This window comes from Amphiura filiformis, chromosome 20 (genome assembly GCF_039555335.1).
Source record: "Amphiura filiformis chromosome 20, Afil_fr2py, whole genome shotgun sequence".
NCBI classification, from domain to species: Eukaryota; Metazoa; Echinodermata; class Ophiuroidea; order Amphilepidida; family Amphiuridae; genus Amphiura; species Amphiura filiformis.
The window spans coordinates 22,321,837-22,347,193 of record NC_092647.1 but is presented as its reverse complement, the minus strand read 5'-3'; the positions used below and the strand labels follow the sequence as shown (position 1 = coordinate 22,347,193).

The window sequence follows — 25,357 nt, the reverse complement described above, 5'->3', positions numbered from 1 at the left end:
TGATATCCTCTTAATGTTATTTTTGATATTTTTATCAACTTTACACTTTCACAAAATTTGTGAGGCCAAAAATATAAACTCAAACATAGAGAATCATGTATATAAGCCTGCACGGTGAATTCCCCTCTTGGAATTTGTTCATTGAATACTTCTTGGTATCTTCTTAATGCTATTTTTGATATTTTTATCAACTTTACACTAAATTCATATAATTTGTGAGGCCAAAAATATAAACTCAAACATAGAAAATCATGTATAGGCCTGCACTGTGAATTCCCCTCTTGGAATTTGTACATTGAATACTCCTTGGTATCTTTTTAATGATATCTTTTATATTTTCATCAACTTAAGGAGGAGCTGACCCTTCGCGGTTTTTTTTCATGCACCTAATTACTAACAGTATTCCTGACTATATTCTGAAGAATTGGGAAGGGCTACAAAACCAAAGTTACCATGACTATAGCCAAGATTACCATCATCATGTCTATGAAGTTTGATTTTGTTTAGCTTTTACAAATTTTCTTCGAGAGTGTAAAATGTTCGAAAAACAAAAGTTTTGAACATTTGACACTATATGCGAAAATCAATAAAAGCTAAACAAAATCAAACTACATAGGAAGGATGGCAAAAACCTTAGCTATATTCATAGCAACTTTCATTTTCTAGCCTTTCCCAATTCTTCACAATACAGCCTAGAGTAGTACCGCTAGGTGCACGAAGGGTCGGCCCCCCCTTAAAACTTTCACAAACTTTTTGTGAGGCCAAAAATATAAACTCAAACATAGAAAATCGTGTATAGGCCTGCACTGTGAATTCCACTCTTGGAATTTGTTCATTGAATACTCCTTGGTATCTTCATAATACTCCATGACTTAAACAGATTACAAAGACTAGAATAAATACTTGATGACAGAGGCCAAGTCCCAACCCAAACTCACTCCATAAGTAAGCAATGTGCTGGTGGTATGATTTGAACCCAGAATCTCCTGGTCACTAGTCTGTACAATTAACATGATTAATGGTACGGTACTGTAGAACTAATCACAGTAATGCTAGACAAAAAGCATTGATCACTTTTCAATTAGTTTTGAGTGGAATTATCAATCTGTCTTGAGTTTTGCCATAGAGTAGCCCATGTCTCTCACTGGTGAACTATCAGTTCATTTGTAATACTTTTAGCTCCCTTATTTGTGAGTCTCACTATGATTGGCTACTTGGGCAACTGGTGTGTTGCAACTGGTTCGACCACGTATTGTTCGTGTATTACACAATAAACAGTGGCGCAATATTGAACCAGCACTTTTGTTTCACGATTGCCGAAGTTTGAACCCAATCATAGCTCTAGTAACCAGTCACATTTCTCAATTGTTGATATAGATATATGCAACAACCTACTCTGAACAGAATACATAATTCAGAACAGTAAACATCAATTCGACATCTGATGATTTAGATGATAAGATATAGCTTCCTTTATCCGTTCAATTTCAAAGTCTATAGCCAATCACTTTCAAAGTCTTTCAGTTTGTTACATAGTTGGAGGACTTGTGGATGAACGGCTGTCTTCTTGCCTTTCTTTTTTACTTCTCTTGGACCCTTGACTAGGGTTGATGCCAAGGAAGCACCTGAAATCAAATTCATACATTCATATCAGTTCATTCAATATCAGTGACAATACATTGTAATTTGTAGTTTTTATTATTGAATAATATTCTATGTAAAAGATTTTCATAGACATTGAATGCTGTTAACATAAGTCACAAACATCTAAGAATATGGTTCATTCATATATCAAAAGGGTTTTGCACTAAATTATTACAACGAAAGGTATTTAAGTTGAAACTTATGCACTACATGGATTTTTCATATTAGTTTATTTTGAAGGACTGTATAATTTTAACATTTTTGACCTACTGTGGACTAACCACTCTACAAATTATGATTTTCCCACTAGTTACAGGCCCATACACATCAACTGACACTGATTGATGATCACATGATTCAGGTGTTTCTGTTTAATGTTAAGGTTGGATTCAGGTACAGCAATTTGTCCATTTGAACTGTTGTTGAAATCTATACAGCAGATTTGCCAATAATAAAATGAATATTTTAACTTGTTTCCAGCATTACTAAATACTATTAAAAAATATCATCAGACATTGGAAGCAATCAAAATATGCACATTATTTAGTTTTCATCATTGTTATTATAATTAAAAGCTACAAGGGCTACAATAGTACATGTACAATGAAACCAGTAATGAATGACACATTATTTGAATTCCTATGATCATTTTACATAAAACTCCTCAAATCTATTATAAAAGTTTCAAAATTATTGCAAAAGTTTCAAATAAATTGTGAAATAGCTTCTTGCACCCTCAGTTCATCCAATCCATAATGTGTTGGGCGGTACAAAATGTTAATAATGAAAAACACATCACACAACACCTCAAAGCAAATGAAGCAGAGAAATAAACATCCTTATATATAATCTTACCTCTGAATAAATTCCAATGTTGCTCCGATATTCTCAGGGTACTCGAAGTTAAAGACGTAGAATGTAGAGAACCACAGGGCCAATGCTGACAGCTGGTTGGTGATGAGATCAATGACTACCTTCCCATTTATTGTCAGTGAGAACTTGTTAGTGTCAAATGGTGAATCTCCTATTTAAAGTAAAGAAAGATAAAATGCATTGCATACACACAATGAAAGGAATGCCAGTTAAAGGGACAGTCAGTGATTGTACAGAGATTCAACGTCCCTTTTAATGTTATGTATAGGTAGATATACCAAAGATCACTTTAATTCCAAACTTTTAGCCAAGTCTGACCTTCCGTTTAGAAGTTATGCAATATTGTGTGCATTGCATTGTTCCATAGGCTTCTATGGCGAATTTCTGATGCCCGCGCATCAGAAAATAAAGATTTGACTCTCGTTCACAAACTGTATAGTTTGTGCAAGATTCCTTTTCAGGCTAACCTTCCCAACAAGCAAAAAAAAAAGGTATGTGTGAAAAAAGTTTGACCTTGACCCGCAGATCTCTGACTGTCCTTTAAGCATTCGCACATGATTTCATATTGAAAACAATAATAAATTCCAAAGCGATTATTGTTTCCAAGTAAAAGTACTACTTTTTCTGAAAGAAAATTTGATGAGGAATTCAAATCTGTGACTATTTTCCTTCAAGTGTAGAAGAAATTTAAAACAAACTGATTTAAAACTATGACAAAATTACATATTTTGGATCTACCTGTAACTTGGTTGGACAACATTATGTTTACATTACAAGTTTGTCTCATTTGAAGGGCTAGTATGTCCTTAACTGATGAACTATACTATCTCTTAATTAACAACATTTTAGGTAAAATGACGCTTGACAATGTCAACAAACGATGTTTTAATGTTATTTAACAGTTGGCGTGAACATACATGAAACTGACCCAAATGACCCACAGAAAGATAAGCATTGATCTATGGTACCGGTACATGGGCATTTAGATCGTACCATGCACTTAAACCATGTGAACTAAAACAACTAGCGTTTACTTGCCTGTCTCTGTTAAAGTTGACCAGCAAAGAAGCGATCTAGCAAACTTATCAAAGTAAAACACTTCGACGCCACGGTCGTCTTCTTCAAGTCCTATCGGCCGATATACGTCTCATTAATACAGCGCGCAACGGCTACTCCCCGGGGCTGCTCCTCTGCATGCGGTATTCTGATACTAACAGCGCATCCTCAGTTCAATCAATTATGCATAATTACCCAGGAAAACGGTCTATAAAGTATTATTACAGGAGACCTGTGAACTTACGGGTTTTCAAAAAAAAATACATTTTTATTTGTTTGTTTCTGTAAATTTACGGATTTACGGATTTACCAGAACATCCATATTTTTTCTGTAAAATAACATTAATTCCGTAAAAATACGGAATGATTCCGAGTTGTTTGGAATATTTACCGTTAAAACTCTACGGAATATTACGAATATTCTGTATTTTTAATGAATAAGTTTTACGGAATGAATAAATTACAATTTACGGATGTTCCGTAACCCTGCTGCCGGAATGTTCCGTAAAATAACGGAATAGTTTGCTTCTATAAAACTATGAAAATATATCTCAAAACACTTAAAAAGTGAAGTATAATGTTGAAAAACAATTAGGGTCCTATGTGTTTTTACCTGCGGTAGGATCAATTCACATTTATATTATGATTTAATTTGATATTTTTAACAGTGATGGTGTTAATTAAAAAAAAAAAAAATGGTGAAAGTCATATTTTACCTGTAAATTAACTTCATACTAATATTTTAACGGTTTAAACGTATGTTTTATTTGTAAATAAACAATAAATTACATTAAAATTAAATTATAAAAATTTGCAGATTGTATCGTTAAAAACAAACTAAACTTTAGATTGACAGGAAAACGTTAAATTGATGACTTTAGCGTCTTGAAAACGGTAAAACTGTTAATTTTTCATGTAAATTAACGTTGAACTTCAATTGTGGTACGGGAAATTGTAAATTTACGGTTGTTTACCATAATGTTGTGTAAAATTTGTTCAAATATAATATAAGCCGTATTTTTACCTGTAAATTAACATTCTAACAATTTTTAACAGTGTTAGTAATGCACTTTTAAAAGAAACTGTAAGAAAACGTTCAAACGCATGTTTTTATATTTAAATAAACAGTAAATTACATTAAATATACAGTCATTTGTTTAATTTTGCACATTACATCGTAAAAACCGAAACATTACATTGACAGGAAAACGTATAATTATACTGATTTTTTAGCGTCTTTTTGTATATAAATTGTTTTGAAAACGGGAAAAACTTTTAATTTTTCATGTAAATTAACGTTGAACTTCAATTGTGGTACGGGAAATTGTAAATTTACGGTTGTTGACCATGATGTTGTGTAAAATTGGTTAAAATATGGTATAAGCCGTATTTTTACCTGTAAATTAACATTCTGACGATTTTAACAGTGTCTGTAATGTAATTTTAAAAGAAACTGTAAGAAAACATTCAAACGCATGTTTTTATTTGTAAATAAACAGTAAATTACATTAAATATACAGTCATTTGTTTAATTTTGTATATTGTATCGTTAAAAAATAAACTAAGCATTACATTTACAGGAAAACGTAAAATTGCTGATTTTTAGCGTCTTTTTGTGTAAATTGTTTTAAAAACGGGAAAAACTGTTTAATTTTCATGTAAATTAACTTTCACTTATTTGTGATACGGGAAATTGTAAATATACGGTTATTGACCATAATATGTTGTGTAAACTTTGTTTAAATATGGTAAAAAACCGTTTTTTTACCTGTGAATTAACATTCTAACGATTTTAACAGTGTCGTAATGTACTTTTATAAGAAACTGTAAGAAAATGTTCAAACGTATGTTTTTATTTGTAAATAAACAGAAAATTATATTAAAATTACAGTAATTTGTTTAGTTTTGTATATTGTTATCGTTAAAAAATAAACTAAACATTACATTTACAGGAAAACGTAAAATTGCTGATTTTTTAACGTCTTTTTTGTATATATTGTTTTAAAAACGGGACAAACTGTTAATTTGCATGTAAATTAACTGTCACTTCAATTGTGGTACGGGAAATTGTAAATTTACGGTTATTGACCATAATGTTGTGTAAACTTTGTTTAAATATGGTAAAAACCGTATTTTTACCTGCAAATTAACATTCTGACGATTTTTAACAGTGTCGGTAATGTACTTTTAAAAGAAACTGTAAGAAAACGTTCAAAATTATGTTTTTATTTGTAAATAAACAGTAAATTGCATTAAAATTACAGTTATTTTTTACTTTTGTATAAAAAAAAAAAAAAAAATGGGATATTTGATAAAAAACATTACATATACAGGAAAATGTAAAATTCCTAATTTTTCACCGTATTTTTGTATATAAATTGTTTTAAAACGGTAAAAATTGTATTTTTTCCCTGTAAATTAACGTTCATTTTTAACAGTGTAGCTGTAATTTTAGGTCATGTTAGAGAAACATATTTGCTAGAAGTTTGGAGAATAAATTAAATATTGGCTGGTTATTTTTCACACAGTGATGTTAACTAGGCAAGTGTCCATTCTTCCAACATACATCATTTGTAGAGGTCACGCGTCAATGGTGAGAGCACTGTGTATTGTGTATAGGAAAACGGACAGTAACTGCAGTATGAGGTGATCTACGAGGCTAATCTTAGGGAAAAGGTGATCAACAAGGCTATGTGAAACGAGCCGGGGATCTACGAGGCTTAATATGAGAAGAAAGGGGATCTACGAGGCTAATTTGGGGGAAAAAAGGTGATCAACAAGGCTATGTGAAGAGAGGAATGTGATCTACGATGCTAATTTGAGAAGAAAGACAAACTAGTGGCAAATGGTGGTCATAGACCACAAACCTAGCTGGGGCATGTTGGTGTTGTGGAGGTATCTGACCCCTGCAAAATGTTCCAAAAATGTTCCCCTGTCATGAGGTTTGTTGTCACCGAGTTTTAAGTCCTGTACTCCTCACAGATGTCCAGAAAATGCAATTCTAAGATTTGACCCAGATGACCTTTGACCGGACCCTGCAAAATGTTCCATAATTCACCCCTGGTCATGAGTTGTCACCGAGTTTGAGCCCTGTACCTCTTACAGATGTCCAGATAACGCAATTCTAAGATTTGGCCCCAGAATGATGTCTTTTGAGCTGACCTGTGCAAAATGTTCCAATATGTTCCCCAGGTCATGAGGTTGTCACCGAGATTGAGCCCCGTACCCTTACAGATGTCCAGATATTGAAATTCGAAGATTTGACCCCAGCTGACCTTTGACCTGCACCCTTCAAATTGTTCCAACATGTTCCCCTGGTCATGAGGTTGTCGCCGAGATTGAGCCCCGTACCCTTACAGATGTCCAGATATTGAAATTCGAAGATTTGACCCCAGCTAACCTTTGACCTGATCCATGCAAAATATTCCAAAATGTTACTCTTGTCATCAAGTTTATTGTCACTGAGTTTGAGCTCCGTACCCCTTACATATTGCCAGAAAATGCAGCAATTCTAAGATTTGACATGACCCCTGCAAAATATTCCCCTGGTTGTGAGGTTTGTTGTCACTGAGTTTGAGCCCCATAAATACCCGTTAGGGGGCTATCATTTTCTTTGGAAGGAGGGTCCCAAATATACAGGGGGGGTCATAAATTTTCGGAAAGAAAAATACGGGGGGGGGCATAAGACTTTTGATGACCAAAATGTAGGGAGTCACAAGATGACCACAGATAGTGTGTTTATTTTATTCAAAACTAGCGGGTGCTAGTAGAGTAAACAGGAGCAGTTAGTAAACGGGAGTGGTTAATAAAGATGTTGAACGGTGATGATAAACATGGTGTCTTGGACTAAAACATGAATAGGAATTAGTATTATTACCCAGGTATAATTCTGGTTTACCCTGTGCACCCTGTGTTTTAGGGTTAGGGTTTGGTTAGGGGGATGTCATTTTCTTCGTCGGGGGGGATCAGGAATATGTCGGTGACCGGAGTAAAAAATTTATGACCCTCCTAACGCGGGCACAATTTGTTTTGAGACCCCCCTATCTTGGGTCGAAAATTGTTATGACCCCCCCCCCCACCCACTTCCACCTACACAGACTCAAGACAAATTATTCATTGCCGGAACAAAGGCGAGGAGCGCATCAAAACTTTAGAGCAAAGAAAGTGTGTGGAGTGCGTTAAAATTTAATTGTGTGTGTAAAGAAGGCGCGCTATATGCGCAAAATATTTGCATTATATAATGAAAGATTGTGTGCACATTTTGATTGTTAAATTAAAAGAATACATGCACAGCGCACGAAAAGTTTGAGTCACCAGCCCTTAATAATTCTATACCCCCTATTTTGGGTGTTGAAAAATTATAACCCCCTATAATTGGTCTAAAATTCTATGACCCCCACTCCCCAGTATATTCATGACCCCCCTTCCAAAGAAAATGACTGCCCCTTATAATTTAAATTTAAATTAGGATTAGGATTAGGGTTAGGGTTAGGTTTATAAACGGTGAGGATTAGGGTTAGGGTTATAATTGGGCATACTGCAGTTACTGTCCGTTTTCCTATACACAATACACAGTGCTCTCACCATTGACGTGTGACCTCAACAAATGATGTATGTTGGGAGAATGGACACTTGCCTAGTTAACATCACTGTGTGAAAAATAACCAGCCAATATTTTATTTATTCTCCAAAACTTCTAGCAAATATATTTCTCTAACATGACCTAAAATTACAGCTAGGTTAGATGTTCAGAAATGGTCGCACTTTTGTAAAATATGAGTGAGGGCAAGGCATAGCTAGCCAACTCCCCGTGTTAATTGAATGGAGATTTGACCGAAAATATTGGTATCGGACCGCTCACTTCTGAAGGATGCCACAAAAAACGGTAAAAGCTACATTTAAATTATTCTAAATAGGTTCTAGAAAATAAAGTTTTGTAACATGTCCTAAATTTTTAGCTAATTTAGATGTTTGGAGAGGGTCGCACTTTTGTGTTTTAGGAAGGATATGTAAACGACAGATAACACCAAAAATATGAAGAAATTATTTCCAAACAGTGTTAAGTCAACAATCATTATGTTGCTCATTTTGAAGAATGCTGGTTAACAAAAAGCAGGTCTTTGTGTCATTTCGTGAACAATGGTACACATACCATTGTTTCCTTTCGTTTCCTTTATAATCGGTTACCCAACTGAAGCTGTAATACCAGCTTTATTGCGATGTCGCACATTGAAAACAGACACTTGTACACAACCAGAGAAGATCTGATTTAATCAGTTGAGCTGCTTCAATGAGTGTTATCTTGGTTTAATAGCTTTTAATGGGGGTTAAGTCCTGCAAAGGTCGAGATGAATTGTACTGTAGACATGACTGCATCATGGGTTGCTTAGGGTTAGGGTTATATTTGTGCGCAGGGTCTACCAGAATTATTCCAATACCCATGAATAGTCCTGGACCTATCACACTTAATAGAACTAAATTAATTAAACTATGATCAGTCTTACCTTGTTAGTATTAGCTAGTATTTCTCATTCAAGATCACGATTACAGAAAACAGCAAATGGGTGATAACCATGATAACAATAAAATGTACTGGTACCATTAACTGTACACATTTTATAAACATTTATCATACCACGATGCACTGACCAATTCATCTAACACTGAAACCTTTTGGAAATGCAGTTTTAACTTGTTGTAGGGCATAAGGTTGTGCAATAGAAATGATTTACAATATTACTTGTATAGCCTGACCAATTGACCCCTTAAACAGCTCAAATGTTACAGTCCATGACATATATACTACATCAAATGTAAGCTGGCACCACATCAGTGCTGCCGCATATAATATCTAGCGGATGAACAAACCGAACGATTACAATACCTAGCTGGGCTAGGTAATTATTCATTGCCGGAACAAAGGCGCAGAGCGCACCAAAACTTTAGAGCGAAAAAAGTGCACGGGGTGTGTTCAAATTTTGATCGTAAGTGTACATTTTGCATTATGCCTATATAACGAAAGATTGTGCGCACATTTTAATTTTTAAATTAAAGTAGGGCCCTATGTATTCGCACGCAGTGCACAAAAATATTTTGAGTCACCAGCCCTTAATAATCCTATAACCCCCCTATTTTTTATGTTAAAAATTATAACTCAGGACCCCCTATTTTGGGTCCAAAATTATATGACCCTCCCCCCTTCCGAAGAAAATGATAGCCCCCCCCCCCCCGTAGCCCCCTATGCACCAATATTATTTTTAATTTGGTACTTTATGCCGGGACTTTATAGGGAGTGTTCAGAAATACTTTGGTGGGGGGGGGGCTGGTAAAAAAGGAGGGGGGCCAAAAAAGTTTTGGACCTTAAAAGAGAGGGGACCAAAAAGTTTTATGTGGTAGGAAAGGGGGGGGCCAAAAAAGTTTTCCTCTTCAAAACCCAAAATTTTCGCGCGCATTGAGACCCTCCATATCACTTTTAACATGGGTAAGTTTTGGTTTTCAGTGCTTTTGTTTGAAAAAAAAATGGCACTTGTGTAATGATGTGTTCACATATCTATTAATTAATATAACATTAAAGATGATCAGCAACATGCAACATCTGGGTTGTTCTAAGAAATACTGGCAGTTCTTATCATAGAATTTTATATCTCTTCAACTAGGCTACAAATATGATTATGTAGGCCCTACCAATCTGATCAAAATACAACTAAATCAAGAAAATAAATTGGATTTCTTTGCACGTAAACTGCGCACTTCAGTTTACTAAGTTCTCATTGCAAAATTAGTTTGTACACAGAGGCCCATGGGTAGATTTAGGCCTACCATAGGGCAGGGTGGGCACTGGCCCAGGTGCCACGGTCTTTGGGGTCAAAACTGATACCTGTGTACATTTGCGTGACCAAATTAATCTCATATTTGACCATTTTAGCTTTTTGCATAAATTAGTTCCAATTTTAACAATATTGACAATTCAAGCTTCAATATGGCCAAATTTTTGCGCGGTTCGCGCGCATTTGTACTATCATAATAGCCACGGATCCAAATTATGCTGATGTGCATAATAATGAAAGCTAATGAACCTCCAAATAAATCCTCTAGGCCTATTTCATTTATCCCTGTAAAATCAGATAAACACCCTAATATGGGACAAATCTTAATTAAGTATAAAATGAAAATTTCCTTGTGCTTGTATTGTCCCACCGGGAATGTTTCAAACATATTTTACCTCCCAATGACATGTGACCCAGATACCACACCACTGAAAACAACACTATGAAGTATGTTTGTTATACGATAATGGGGGGGGGGGGGGTCAAAAAAGTTTTGTCTGTTAAAAGAGGGGGGGCAAAAAAGTTTAGCGGTCCATCGAGGGGGGTCAAAAGGTTTTTGAGCGAAAAATTTGAGGAAGACCAGCCCCCCTACCAAAGTATTAATGACCACTCCTTTAGGTACCCAAAGGCATAACATGGGAGTATAAAAATAAATCAGAGGGCGGTATACTAGTTTCCCAACTTCAACAGGCTTCAAGTGACTTTCAGGGCGCATTACACTAAATCCGATGGATTTTTAGGGATAAAAATTGCGAAAAATTGGGGGAAAATTGGTTTTGCTCGGAGTGGGCGAAATAAAACCAGCGGCGGTGGAGACAACACACTCTAAACACCTTCCTGAAAAATTTCCCGTTGCCGTCAATGATTGCTAAAACTTGAACAATAACATTTTGCCTAGTACAGGGATGTATACGGTGATTTTTTTTTTATTTTGGGAGGATAAAATTCAAATTGAGAAAATATTCTAGATATGACTTGTTACTAACCTTTTGCCTACAAACAATGCAATCATGAAAATGCGATCAATGTATTTTTTCACAGGGCCTTGGTCTGGGGCGGACATTTTAAAAATGAATTTAGAAGAGCAGCAACGACATCACTTGCATTACATTCCAGATGTTAAATCTACATCGTATGCAAAATTTGAGGAAATTCGCACGAGTCCGTTTTATTTTAGGGCCATTTGTCTATAACTGGTCTTTACATGTAGCCCTATGGAGAGAGTGCCCGTTGAGGGCGCTATAACCCCATTTTAGGAACAAAAATGTGATTTAAAAAAAACGGACTCGTGCGAATTTTCTAAAATTTTCTGAGTATGTAGTTTGAACATGTAGAAATATAATCAAGTAGTTGCCCTACCTGCTCTTCTCCGAAAAAATAAAAAGTCCTGTACCTCAATGATAATGAAACCTGGGTGGGCCATTCAGTAATTTGCTCATATAGAAAATCATCAAAATTCGGCTTTTTACACATTTAGCATAGATGTGGTATTCCCCCCATAACTTGAGTCGAAAGCCGTGTATTTGGGGTATTTAAAAATACAAAATAGGACATTTGACATGACACTCTACGAAATAAAGGTTCTAAAAAGGTTCTAAAAGTTGTCCTCTCAGGAGAACCCATGATATAGAGGTTAACGTTCTCTATAGAACCAAAAATGGTTGCAAAACCATCGAAAATTCTCCAAAATTAAAGACCTTTTTTTAGAGGTTCAAGAAGGAGGGTTCTCGTGAGAGGACATCCCGGAAGGACATCATGATTTCTTAGACGGTGGTAATTTCTCCAAAGCCCGGTCTAAAAGTAGATAAATTAGCTGCAATGGGGCTTCAACTCGATAGGCCTACGTACATGTACTGCTGTTTCCCTCAATTTTTCCTCAAATTTCCATATTAAAAATACCCGCGCGATGACAATTTTAATGACTTATCCTTCACTTTACTTGTTCTCTTTTTTAATTGCCCGTTTAATTGACACCACTGATGCCTGAAATGACTTATATAGGCCTAACACTTTCCAATAATCTAATTTATTTGTTTTCTCCAATATATGAAATTGTGTTGCGTAATATCAATTCGGTAGTTTACCGGTATAAATTTAATCCTATATCCCTAGATGCCTTGCCCCCGGAACTTGTCTGGTGCTTTCAATCCCTTTTCGGGTCCTTTTTCCAAGGGTAAAAATGTACAAGTAGGTTTAATATCCGGGGTTTATGATTTTTTGAATACAGAAAAATCATACAGATTTAAAGACACAGGGAAGTAGTGGCATTTCCCCATTAAGATATTCAAAAATATAAATATTTTTATAGATGAAACGTGCAAAATATACGGTGTTCGACAGCTATCATTTCCCCCAACTATGATTTAATTCACCCAAAACATGATTTAATTTTCCCCAACTATGATTTAATTTCCCCCAACATGATTTAATTTCCCCCAACATGATTTAATTTCCCCCAAACATGATTTAATTTCCCCCAACATGATTTAATTTCCCCAAACATGATTTAATTTCCCCCAAACATGATTTAATTTCCCCAACATGATTTAATTTCCCCCAAACATGATTTAATTTCCCCCAACATGATTTAATTTACCCCAAACGTGATTTACTTTCCACCAACATGATTTAATTTCCCCCAAACACGATTTATTTCCCCCAAACACGATTTAATTTCCCCCAAACACGATTTAATTTAATTTCCCCGAGCCGGATTTAATTTGCCCCAAACAGGGTTTAATTTATTTCCCCAAACACGATTTAATTTCCCTCAAACACGATTTAATTTAATTTCCCCAAACACGATTTAATTTAATTTCCCCAAACACGATTTAATTTCCCCCAAACACGATTTAATTTCCCCCAAACAGGATTTAATTTAATTTCCCCAAACACGATTTAATTTCCCCCAAACAGGGTTTAATTTAATTTCTCCAAACAGGATTTAATTTAATTTTCGCCAAACACAATTTAATTTTCTCCAAACAGGATTTGATTTAATTTCCCCAAACCGGATTTAATTTCCCCAAACACGATTTAATTTCCCCAAACGTGATTTAATTTCCCCAAACACGATTTGATTCCCCCAAAAAAAAACCCACATAAATTAATATCCCCCCCAAAAAATTTTAATTTCCCCTAAACAGGATTTAATTTTCCCCAAACAGGATTTAAACAGGATTTAATTTCCCCCAAACAATAATGTAATTTTCTCAAAATATTGTATTTAATTTCGCCCAAACAGTGATCTTATCATCAAGATATTAATGAGGCTGTGTACAGGTCAAGGATATCAATAGGCCCCGCCGAGTTAGATGAGCATAACAAAAATGAGGGCTGACCAGCCTGACCTTGATTAGATTGTGTGCAGGCCCTGATTGCTGATCTGATTGTGTGCAGACCATGCAAACGCCCTCTGTTGTACAGCATTCTTCGAGTCCAAAGGATTTTTCAGTTTCTAATGCCTATGTCACACTGATAATGATATGATAGTCGAGTCCCAGGGCCTCATATGGCCATTATATACCAAGAGAGATTTTCCAAGTCAGAAAAAAATATTTGAACCGTACGAAAAAAATATTTGAACCGTATTTTACGTAAATTTATGTGAATTTTAAGCTGTTAAAATCCAAACCGGAAACAAGTTTTGTTCCTTCAGGTTGCAAGAGATACGATGTGCATAGAAATGGTCAAAGAGTGTGCTTTTCTAGCACTTTGGAGAAAATCATATTTTCAAATTACTGCAGACCTCCAGTTTTGTCGGTTGCGTAGGCCTATACATTTTTAAACATAAAAAAGATTGATTGATTATCGATAATCGATAATGATTGATTATCGATAATATTTTTAATTGATATTAATGTTTTATATTGACATGATTATGAGGATTAATCCCTGAAAATGTGGTGGCCATATATTTTATGGTTTATACTAAAGCCAAAATATGAAATTAGATGCATACTGGAAGAATTATTATAGCTTTAAACTACGAAAATAATCAGCAATCATATACCTTGTAGGCTATACATGTAATGTTCTTTTGATTTACCCCTTATTTCACAATTATATTTATTTATTATATTGATATGAATGTGAGATTACTCCCTAAAAATTTGGTGGCCATATACCTTTTATGGTTTTCATTTTGTAAGCCAAAATATGAAATTAGATGCATATTTTTTGGAATTGATTCAGACAATCAAGAAAAAAATAGTTGGCACACTTGCGTGCCCTATCAAAATTGGAGAGGCGAGTGAAACATGCATGCATGTGAAGTACAGACTCCCCGTATATCTCGCCCTTCCCCACTCCCCATCTTTCAATGTTGGAGGGTCTCACGGACCTGTTGGCAACATGGCTTGGTCCAACATTGAATTTGGGGAGCGGGGGAAGAGATATACCAAAAGCCCGGTGGTCACTCCCATTGTGGCCTGTACATCCGCGATAATCAACTTTTGAAAAGCAACCTAAACAAGGATTTAACCCTTGGCTAAAACGATACCTTAAACAGGTAACACACGCCTGTTTTCACACCCTAAACAGGGATTTTATTAGTGCATCAAATTTCATACCCTAAATTTCATTTCCGCGTATTAGCTATTGCAATTTAGCTACCCTTTTGTCCAATTTTTCATGTTTTTGACACCCTAAACACGATACGCGCGTATCGTGCCTACCTTTTTACGCGTTTTTATTATCGCGGATGGTGTAGGCCTACAGGCCATAACATATAAATGGGAGTTAACCCCCGGGACCAAAAGACAGGCAAAGTGTGCCAAACGTTTTTACCTGGATTGTAATGCCAAGATGTTTCAGTATATAGGCACTACAATCGTGCAAATTGTTGATTTTGTTTTAAATGGTCTCAAATTAATTAATCTTTTTGCAAGAAATGAGAAAAGGAATATTTATAACTCTCTAAGAGTGCTTTCTTATCCAAGTAACACAACAATTGTCAATGTCAAATTGACTCAATATAGAATTCAATGTGATTGAGTGGATATTGTCCATTTTGCTTTATAACCATGGTCACCAAACATCATACATTGGGAAAACTATTCTTTTTCTGATTTCTGTATTCATTTACGATGACTTTCGCAAACATCTTTTGTGATGACTTTCCGAAGATATTTAAATTCAAGGTAGGCCTAGGCTTATATTGGAAAGTAGGCCTAATTTGAGTTTAGTCGTTTGTCATGTTGTGATGAATTTCGATGGTGAGGGTGGGGCATTATTAGCATGGTATTAAACCGCAACCGCTATATAGGATATCTCAACAATGGCGTATATTTCTTATAGATAAAAAAACATTTCTTGAAGTACGCATAATTAGTAATAGTGAATCCGACACCTTTTGGCAACATTAACAATGGCGTAGATTTCTTTTGACATGGGGGATGGGGTCCGTTTAAATCAATTTTTTGAAATAGGCCCACAGTGAATCCAGCACCTTTTGGCAACAATGAAGAAATGAAGTTAAAATGGTGAATTATAGAAAAGGGGTATAATCCTTCTTGTCTTCCATGAGCAACCGCGTCATATCGGGTATAATCTTCCTTCCAGGAGCAACCACTGTGCATGATTGATGGGCAATTCCATTGCTCGTAATAGGGTAGTGTATTTTAGCGGGGCAATGCTGGATGGTGCACGCGCGATGTACGATGTAGGCCCTACAACTTCAAAGGTAGACTTTCGGTCGCCAAGACTTGGCATGTGGTTGTTGGTGTGGGGTGTGTGTGTTGGGGGGAGGGGGGGTTGTCTGAGATGTTAGGGATTATTTAATAATAGTTTTTTTATTGGAAGAACGTTTTAAACTTTAATTTAAGGCATCATATACGATTTTATACTATTTTAGATTTTCAATTACCGGTAATAACAAAATAATAAAATAGTAGGCCTATTTAAAAATAATAGGCCTATTTAAACTAGGCCTATACAAGAAAGGGTTATGATATAGCATTCGAGATCTAACTTAATTGTGTTTCCATGGGAGTTAAAATAGGCCTATGTTATTTAGGTGGTCACTTTTAAGTGTCTAATCTGTAACATTTTTGAGATTTTGTTCATTAGGCCTATTTTCCCGCCATTTTTTATTACTAATTCTTTTTGCCGCCCCTTCTTCTTCCGCCGCCCTTCATTTTGGCCGCCCCCTGCTTTTACCCCGGGGGCTGGCGCCCCAAAGCCCCAAAAAAAAAATACTCGCATGTAAAATAACCGCCACGAGTATTTGTTTTTACCTGTAGGCAAGCTCACCCCTACAGTCGCAATAGTTCTAGCCCAAATAGCTTTTAACTCACGCCTATTAATAATGTACTTTCATCAAGTGATGGCGCTATAAGGTTTACCACGGAAGCTGTTTGGTTTACCGTGGAAGAAGATTATACCCTATATGGAATTATATGGTGCAAAAGTGAAACAAATTCACACGAAGACATCAAAAATTGGCACTTTTTAGTTAGGCCAAATATGAGGTCAGAAACTTTTGCGGCATGGAAGAAAGGAAGAAAAGGGAAGGAAGGAAGGAAGAAAGGGGAGAGAGAGAGAAACTGATTGAAAATAATGAAAGGCAAAGAAAAAACTAGTGTCAAATTGTGGTCATAGACCACAAACCTAGCTGGGCATGTTGGTTTTTTGGAGGTATCTGACCTCTGCAAAATGTTCCATAAATGTTCCCCTGGTCGTGGGGTTTGTTGTCACCGAGTGTGAGCCCCATACGAGTTACAGATGTCCAGATAATACGATTCTTAGATATGACCCCAGATGACCTTTGACCTGACCCATGCATGATGTTCATTAATGTTCCCGTGGTCTTGATGTTTGTTGTCATCAAGTTTGAGCCCCGTACTTCTGATGAAACAGAAACAAATATAAAAGAAAGAAAGAACGAACGAACGAAAGAAACCCACACACATGCGTCAACATGGAGGTGATTGTATAAGGCCTAGACCATGCCCCAAAATATTTGGGTATTTATTCCTCACCCCGAGATTTTATGCCTATGTAAAGAAACTTAGAAGGAAGGAAGGAAGGGAAGAAGGAAGAAGGGAAAGAAAGAAAGAAAGAAAGAAAGAAAGAAAGGAAGGAAGGAAGTAAGGAAGGAAGGAAGGAAAGGAAGGAAGGAAGAAAGGGCAGAGAGAGAGAAACTGATTGAAAATAGTGAAAGACAAAGAAAAAACTAGTGGCAAATGGTGGTCATAGACCACAAACCTAGCTGGGCATGTTGGTGTTTTGGAGGTATCAGACCCCTGCAAAATGTTCCATAAATGTTCCCCTGGTCATGAGGTTTGCTGTCACCGAGTGTGAGCCCCATACGAGTTACAGATGTCCAGATAATACGATTCTTATATTTGACCCCAGATGACCTTTGACCTGACCCATGCATGATGTTCATTAATGTTCCCCTGGTCTTGATGTTTGTTGTCACCAAGTTTGAGCCTCGTACTTCTTATAGATGTCCAGAAAATGAAATTCTAAGATTTGACCCCAGAAATTTGAAGAGAATGAATCCCCTGTATACTCTTTCTAAATATTTGTATTGAATATGTTATTGTTATGAAGTTATGGCAATGAAGTTAAAATGGTGAATTATATGGTGCAAAAATGGAACAATTCGCACGAAGACCGCAAAAATTGGCATTTTTTAGTTAGGCCAAATATGAGGTCAGAAACTTTGTCAGAAACCCACATGTAGGCCTATACACTCACTTACTTTTGTTACAACTCAGAAAATGAAACTAGGTTAGCATAATTTTCTAGAGGTGTGCTATAGTATACAAAATTTTGTACTGATTACAAAAATAAATATTTGAATACTGCTAATTGTGCAGAAAATGATCCAATTACGTGAATTAAGTAACAAAGTACCAAATTGGAATAACTCAAAACAATAAGTACCAGTAACTTAATATGAACGAGTTATATCAACTTACATGTTGAGTTACAATAACTCAACTAATTGGTTCTTTGAACCTTGTTTATTTTTCTAAGTTCCCTGAACTTGAATTCAGAAGTTGGCATTACTTAAAAAGTTGACGCAACGACTTACATTAACTTTTTAAGTAATGCCAACAAAGTTGATTAGTTGACGGAACTTTTGAGCTTTTCAGCATTTTTAAGTTCGGATAACTAAAATGAATTTTGTTTTGGCAACTTTTACACTATTTTTGAGTTGTCCAAACTTACTCCTTTTGAATTGCGCCAACAAGGCGAACAAGTCATTTCTATGAGTACAGACATTTGAAGAGAATGAATGCCCTGTATACTCTTTCTAAATGTTTGTATTGAATATGTTATTGTTATGCAATGTTTTAACCTTTTTTGATTTTTTTTGAACTTTCCCCACCATATGGGCGAACCTGCCCCAACATGGGGCAACTGTTCGCCATTTTGCACATTTTTTTTGTTGCTATTATAAGGCCTATAGGCCTATAGTTCTGAGGTCAGGCTAATCAGGTCACCCCTAACCTTAAAATTGTCATATATATAGCCGATCATCAGGTAGCATATGTAACCTTGTAGTCCATGAATTGGAAAACAAGATCTTACAATCGACTACACACAGCCACACCTTATACAGGTATATGGATGACACGTTAGTCTTCTGGATGGGAAGTTTAGAAGACCTACAAACTTTCGTCCAGCAGGTGAACACTGTCCACGACACTTTGAATTTACATATGAAGCTTCAGGGCACCATCCAGTTCCTAGACCTGGTCATACACAAATGCAAGCGCTTTAAAGAGAAAGGTATCCTGGACCTCAAATGTCATACAAAGAAAACAGAGACAGGGCAATTCTTACATAGATCATCATGCCACCCACAGGCAGTTTTCCATGGTTTCGTACGCGCTGAAGTCATGCGATACACAAGAAATAATAACAACTATGAAACATTCATGGAAAAGAAAGATTTCTTCATGGAGAAACTTTCCACCAGAGGCTACAGCGAAGCTGAACTTCTCAGGGCGGGTTCCTCAATCAACTTTGAAGACCACCATTTATTCCTCGAGGAGAAACCAACATCTCGAGAAATACCTTTGGCCTTCAAGACCAAATATACCCGGCATTTCGCGGAAAGCACATAAAACAGGCTATACAAAAACATTGGAATATCAGCAACAATCAGAAGCTGAAAAATTCCCCTAAACTGCCAAACCACCAATGATAGCCTACAGCAGAGCTGAGAACCTGCGAGACTCGCTAGTAAAGGCCAAACTTCCATCTCCAGAGAGGATGATCACACTTATGAGGACTTCATAAGGTGCGAGGACACCCCTGCCGCCTCACCCACCTTACAACAACTTCAAGAACTGGAAACAGAGAAAAGGGGCTTCAACAAATTTGTAGTCATCGAGGATTCAGATACTGAATCCACCAACACATAATAGATCTCTCCATCTGTAGAATTTGAAGAAATGAGGTATCCAGCAATTCTTCTTAATCGCAAACATTAAGAAAATATGCACGAAGACATATAGGCCCACCGCAACGCCGGCGACAACATGACTTCACCACCAGGGGCTTAACCAGACCTGACCTTCCGGGGGGGGGGGGGCATGATTGAAAAATTTCCCAATTTCTGATCAAAAGTTGTAGTATTTATGTGCAATAGCGCGATGCGAGCGGCTTGCCGCGAAGTGTTAGACTGGTGTGGTCCAGGGGCAAAGCCCCGGCGGGGGTCAAGGGGGCTCCTGGCGTTTGGCATATTAGAAGCTAAAAAATCAGTGTTTCATGGTACAAATTTCACAATGAAAGTAGTATATATCTTCTTTCCTTTTCTCTCTCCTTCCCCTTTCTCTTCTCCTTCCCCTTTTCGTCCCTCTCTTTTCTTTTTTCTTTCCCCTTTCTTCTTTCTTTTCCTTTTTTCTTTTCTTCTTTTCTTCCTTCCCTCTTTTTTCTCTTCTTTCCCCTTTCTCTTCCCTCTTTTTCTCCCCTTCTCCCCTTTTCTCCTTCCCAATTTTTTGCTCTTCTTCCCAGTTTTTTTGTGCTAGGGGCAGCTTGCCCCCCCCCACTGGTTACGCCACTGTTCACCAACAACAAAATAGCTAGCCTATAATTCCACGAAGATCTTTCAATTATATACAGGGAAGAGACAACAGATAGGCCTGCAGACCTATACCAAACACAGAGTCACCCGAGCACCCACCTAAACCAGGAATAGACAAGCTCTTCAAAGAGGTTCCAAAGAAATACATACAGCCTCCAGCAAGCTACTGCATGATGCAGTCATGTCTACAGTAGAATTCACCACGACCTTTGCAGGACTTAAAAAAGCTATTAATCCAATATAACACTCATTGAAAACAGCTCAACTATGTTACATCAGATCTTCTCTGGTTAAATCCACACTACACATGTTTCTGTTTTACCTGTGCAATGAGCAATGAGCTGGTATTATAGTTTCAGTTGGGTGAACGATTATAAAGCGAACGCAAGGTAACAATACTGAGTGGGCCTTTGTTCACGAAATGAGACAATAGTGTGCATATTGTTAACCAGCATTCTTGAAAATGAGAAACATAATGGCTGTGGTCCGTAACACGGTTTGGAAATAATTTCTTCATATATTTTGGTGTTAGCTGTCGTTTACATATCCTTCCTAAAACACCAAAGTGCGAATATTTCCAAACACCTAAATTAGCTAAAAGTTTAGGACATGTTACAAAACTATATTTTCTAGAATTTCAGAAGAGTACTTTAAATATTAGCCGGTTATTTTTCACACAGTGACGTTAACAAGGCAATGTCCTATTACCTATAACATACACTAAAACACCAAAGTGCGAATATTTCCAAACATCTAAATTAGCTAAAAATTAGGGCATGTTACAAAACTATATTTTCTAGAATTTCAGAAGAGTACTTTAAATATTGGCCGGTTATTTTTCACACAGTGACGTTAACTAGGCAATTGCCTATACTTCTAACATACACTATTTGTAGAGGTCACGCGTCAATGTGTGCGAGCACTGTGTATTGTGTATAGGAAAACGGACAGTAACTGCAGTATGGATTAAGGACTATCGTATTCCGTTTACATGGTCCAGAAGCATGGGTCTAGCTAGCTGCTATATCGCCTGGACTCGACCCTGTTAATTGTTACAAGATTACAAACCCTAGTGAATCACATACAATTCATGTTTCACTGAGTAACAGTTTTCAAACTCCAAAATGGAGCCCGAGAGTCGCAGTATTAATAAGAAACTCAAATGACGGGAATTTCTAATCGTATGAATCTCTTCTATTTCGGAGCTAACCATAGTTAATTACTACGTGTTATCTCCGTCTCCGACACTAGCGCGCATGCACGCTAGATTGCGTTTATACGCACCATGCGCGAAATACGTGCACATACCTCTCACAAAATAGTCACGGATGCAGCATCAGAACCAAGACGCAACAAGGATGACAACTACATTTTTCTTTAATTTCTAAGAAATTAACATTTGAAACTTCTGCATGTACACGACACAAAAAGGAGAACAATAAGACCGAATCTTCAAGCACACTATATAACCCATATTACTGCTTTGTACTAATGAACCGGAATGGAGTTTTTTACTTTTTTTATTTTTATAACCTACGGGTACGTTACACTCTTTTATGGGATAGAGAGACAAAATACCGATTTGGACTTTAATCAGTTAGGACGTTCTGCTACCCCCTTCATCCCCCTTCCCCTGACAAAATGTCAGAGATAGCAGCCAGAGCAGCACAGCACACGTCCAGTTGCCTACACGCTTCCAACCACGCTTCAACCATGGTTATCCAATACACTTTAAAGAAAGACCCATCCAGTGATGCGCAAGTTTAAACGAAATAAAATTGTTTATAAATTGCTTAAAAGTGAAGGATAAGTCATTCAATTTGTTATTTGGTATTTTTAAAATGACAAATTTGGCAAAAAATGAAGAAAACAACAGTACTGATGAAATTGAAATCCCATACAAATACATGTAGCTAATTTAGATACTGTCAGTATCTAAATTACAGATTCATGTAAAATGTTTAATTTTATACACGGCTTTCGGCAGAACCACTCGCAGGCTATGTTAGCATATCTATGACAATGACAACGGTACCAAAATCTGAATTTTTATGATTTTTATGATCTTCCGGATGAGCAAATCACTGAATAGGCTTTGAACTATTAGCGTCGTGCACCACACACAACTCTTCAACCGAAATCTTGAGATATCATATGATTGGAATTTTTTCTTGACAATCATATAGGATTGTACCACTACTCACAAGTAGGCATTAGGAGAAACAACAAAACTCAATTAGTCAACATTGGGACATATGAGATTTGTACCCATTTTGAACGGCTCTTTTCAGAGCCACCACTTGGAGTTATAACCAGATGGTTTAACACTCCCTTCCAAAAATATATATCTCACAGTGTGGTAAAGAAATAAACTGTATAAGAGTCCACGGACTCACAAAGAAATCGCAAAAACATCTCTACTACAGAGTCTCAACGGAAGCGTACACGTCGTCATCATCCTTCCTACAGATAATAAAATACTAGAGCAACAGGACCCGTAGAAAAGATTGGTTTTGTAGGTCTTGTCGTCTCGATTCTAAAGGCGAGTGGGTAATCACTCGCTAGCATGATGGTGGGCGAGTGGTTGAATTTTTACAAATACCATTTATTTATGTATCAAGTAGAGCTTTGGTCTTAAAACGGTATTTATGAACTTATGTTGAAATGTGCGCGAAGCGGGCTAAAATTTCTGACTTGCTCCGCTCGCGCTTGCATGGCTTGGAGAGGTCACAGACTCGATTAAATGCTGAATTGGCTGATTCAATTGCTGATTTTGGGAGATTCGCAGCGAGTGATATTTAGATTGGTTTTGTAGGCCTTGTCGTCTCGATTCTAAAGGCGAGTGGGTAATCACTCGCTAGCATGATGGTGGGCGAGTGGTTGAATTTTTACAAATACCATTTATTTATGTATCAAGTAGAGCTTTGGTCTTAAAACGGTATTTATGAACTTATGTTGAAATGCGCGCGAAGCGCGCTAAAATTTCTGACTTGCTCCGCTCGCGCTTGCATGGCTTGGAGAGGTCACAGACTCGATTAAATGCTGAATTGGCTGATTCAATTGCTGATTTTGGGAGATTCGCAGCGAGTGATATTTAGTGTCTATGGCGAGTGCAAAACGAGTTTGGGCGAGCGGTGGCGAGCGAGAGCGATCGCTCGCCTCAAACGGCAAGGCATGTATGGTTTTGTAGTCTACGGACTCAGGAACTTTAGTTAACTATTTCATAAAGAAATTTTTTCATTAATTAGTTATCAGGACCATGGCCTATATTACATAGAAGGATAGCGGCTTTTCTCACATGGCGAGGAAAAACAAAGTCAACAACATCCTCCACAAAAGGAAATTTAGAAAACATCGCGGTGATCAGGACTAAACCACAAGAGGACGCAGAAGTTAAAGTGAAAACAAGAAATAAGGAGAGCCTCTCGGCTTTCATTACTAATTTATCGGACTATGAGCTTTCAGAAGACCAAATCCTAGCTATATCCAAAATTAAGGTCTTGGGTTCATCCCTACTCCACCAACACATAAGAGATCATAAAAGATCTCTCTATCTGAAGAGATGAGGTATTCAACAACTTTTCTTAATCAAGATATTCCTGAAAAAAATTGGTGTCAGTTCCAATTTACAATGTAATTATTATTTGAATGTAATGTTAAAGATGGATTTGCATGAGAAGTTTTGCACTGCAGCACTGACCATGCTGACAGGAACATTTAGTGGTAGTTCATTTATCATTAAATTATACATTTAGGCTTAGGCCTACATACGTGTTTTGGAGCAGCGTCAGTCTTCTTCGTCAAATTCGCCCCTTCGTTTTTGCCGCCCCTGTTTTTGCCGCCCCTTCTTCATCCGCCGCCCCTTTGTTTTTGCCGCCCCTACTTTGACCCCGGGGGCTGGCGCCCCAAAGCCCCCCCAAAATACGCGCATGCAGTATTAATATTGTCTATTATTATTAAGACTAATTTATATTTCTTTTATAATTGTAAATATTTGTACTTGTAACTTTAATATTACAATTTCAATTGTAAATATTTGTATTTGTAAATATTAACTATACCAGTTTGTTTGGTGAATGTTAATAAAATATTGATTATAATCATGTCCACTGGTCTCTGGCTCGCAGTCGCGTGGCCATGCGCCGTTTACGCGCCCATTGGCGTAGTGCGCGTTACGCACGAGGCGCCGACGCGCTGCCGGCCAGCTGCAGTGACGCGTAGGCCGACAACCGATTTTCATAACAAAAAACCCGTTTTTACCCATATTTGCACTGTTTTTGCAGCCAATTCTTGACCGTTTTCAACCAAATAAAGTTTAAACACGTTCCCGTATTTTCATCGATCTCCCGTATGAATTTGGCGACATTTGGATCGAAACTGACGGAGCCTTTATAGGCATACATAGATACATAGATAGGCCTACATAGACCTTTTTCCCTCTTTCCCATCATGCACTATTCCAGGGGGGTATGAGTGTCGCAAACTACATCATCTCCCCGGGGGAGTACAGAGTTAAGTTCATTACATTCTGAATACGGACATTTCGGCTGGTGCCTTCATCACAAAAAGGAATCCCCGATAATCACGATAATGGCGCCGTGATCACTAATACCTTTCGGGGGCAAAAAACAACATTTTTATGCCTTATGGACATGGTGTCATCAGCCAAAAAAGTTTCCTGCTATTGAAACCTAACTTTATATACATTTTATAGACCTAATGGTGAAAAACTAATGACGGGACACACAGTGATATTTTTCGGCGTCCGTTTCACTTTTTTTTCGGAGATGAAAATAAGACGTCAACAAAAATCTCTTACACAGATGTTCTGCATCGCTCCGTAACTGCATCACTCGTGTATTCAATAATTACATAATTAGTAACATCGATGGCCTTTACGATAATCCGCATA

At 37.0% G+C, this 25,357-nt stretch overlaps 1 long non-coding RNA gene across 1 annotated transcript; it reads right to left on the bottom strand.

Annotated features, from left to right (window-relative positions):
* Positions 1-573: 573 nt before the first annotated feature.
* LOC140141780 (uncharacterized) lies at positions 574-3,664 on the bottom strand. Its single transcript, XR_011857449.1, has 3 exons — positions 3,556-3,664; positions 2,500-2,668; positions 574-1,625 (listed from the first exon to the last, which is right to left on the bottom strand). It is a non-coding gene; the product is annotated as an uncharacterized lncRNA (long non-coding RNA).
* Between the last annotated feature and the right edge of the window lie 21,693 nt (positions 3,665-25,357).